Source organism: Danaus plexippus, chromosome 19, assembly GCF_018135715.1.
Source record: "Danaus plexippus chromosome 19, MEX_DaPlex, whole genome shotgun sequence".
NCBI classification, from domain to species: Eukaryota; Metazoa; Arthropoda; class Insecta; order Lepidoptera; family Nymphalidae; genus Danaus; species Danaus plexippus.
The window spans coordinates 7965312-7966919 of record NC_083549.1 but is presented as its reverse complement, the minus strand read 5'-3'; the positions used below and the strand labels follow the sequence as shown (position 1 = coordinate 7966919).

Genomic DNA, 1608 nt, shown 5'->3' with positions numbered 1-1608 from the left:
CATATCGTCAATTTTCGTAATGTTCATAGAGCCATATTATATTTAGATAATAAAATATTTGTCATATCTTTATGATACAATAAAACGTTGTGTTTGCCAGATCATGTGGTAAATGTGAAGAAAAACATAGTAATTGTAATTAGAACACCATAATTGGATGGGTCGCAGGGATGAGGGCCATAATTTAATAAGCTTATGATGGATCACAACATAAAACTTGCCTCATGCAATGTTTGTTTTAACCCTCGGTATACATTGCGTGTCTTTATAAAATTTTATAAACAAAACAAGTCGATACTCAATAGTGATGCACTAAAAAAGCGCCTGCAAAAAAAGAGTTGCGATTGCTATGTGCATCTTTGCATTTTAAAAATTTAAGGCGTTTATATGAAACAAAAATTTGTCACTCGCTTTAGTTTTTATTTATTTTTTTACTTTTATAACAATAGTAGCTTTTGTTCTAAGCTTTTAGTTGTTTTTTAATTAAGATTTTCGTAAAAGACGATATTCCTTGATCTGTAGATTACTCCCGGGGGTCCCATGCATCATCTACGGGGGGACTGGCATGGACAGTTTAAATTTACAACAACGCAATCCATTTTGACGATGTCAGAGGACCTGATTAACGTTGGCAAGAAAAATGACCTCTGCTTAATTACATTATTAACTATGACTAATATAAAATAAAACTCACATACCTTAGAAAATTCCTTTTATTATAAAGAATGTTGCAAGTTAAGTGGATGTAATGATTCTTGTTTATCGCTGTAATTATAAACTATTAAGACACGAGCTGAATACGTTGAACATGAACGTTTTAATAAATGAACATTTATAATTTCAATATGATTCAACACATTTGGTCCAGTGGGTCCCGCGGGGATGCAAAGGGCGCGACATTTGGTAACCAGTGCACGACCTTTATAAACGACGCGCACTAAAGGCCGCGAACTTATAAAAAATATGTATTTACACTGACATTTCTATAAATAAAAATACAATTGATTCAATCATAAATAGTCACTACATTAAATTTACATTTCATGACCTTTTAATCGTATATATACATACATTTCCTTCACCCGGTAGCTTCATTCAACTTTCTGAGTTCATTCGTTAAAATTAAAGTTAATAGCATTCGTTGCAATAAAACGCCTACCCTTCAGAGTTTTACAAAACATTCGCTAATAAACCAGGATTATCATAATAAATCGCGAATCCCCAGCAGAAGTCATAATTTTAAATCATTAACTGATTTCCTTGATGTTGTAAAACACAACCAATCATAGATGACCTTTCGCGCGGAATGCGCCGTGTAATTTTGTTGTTATGCAATCCGATCGCGGGTTCATTTTGTGGTGGTGTACGTCTCTGTTTTATTTCAGGGTCTTATCTACGAGAATTGAAATAAGAGTTAATGTTGTGGGGTATAAAGAACCCCTCAAAGGGTTCTATCGTTAACGGCACCTGTCGTTCAAGACATTACTTTCGCACTGATTTAACTTGGAGTCTTGGAATGTCTTTATTTTGAAGTAACTGTCAGTTGTGACATTTAAGGCGGCCATTTTTGATATCTTACAATTTATATTAAACAGACTTAAATGAAAC

General features: G+C 33.5%; 1 long non-coding RNA gene across 1 annotated transcript; it reads right to left on the bottom strand.

Annotated features, from left to right (window-relative positions):
- Positions 1 to 697: 697 nt before the first annotated feature.
- On the bottom strand, positions 698 to 1608 carry LOC133319377 (uncharacterized). The gene is made up of 2 exons (XR_009753010.1): positions 1072 to 1608; positions 698 to 983 (listed from the first exon to the last, which is right to left on the bottom strand). It is a non-coding gene; the product is annotated as an uncharacterized LOC133319377 (long non-coding RNA).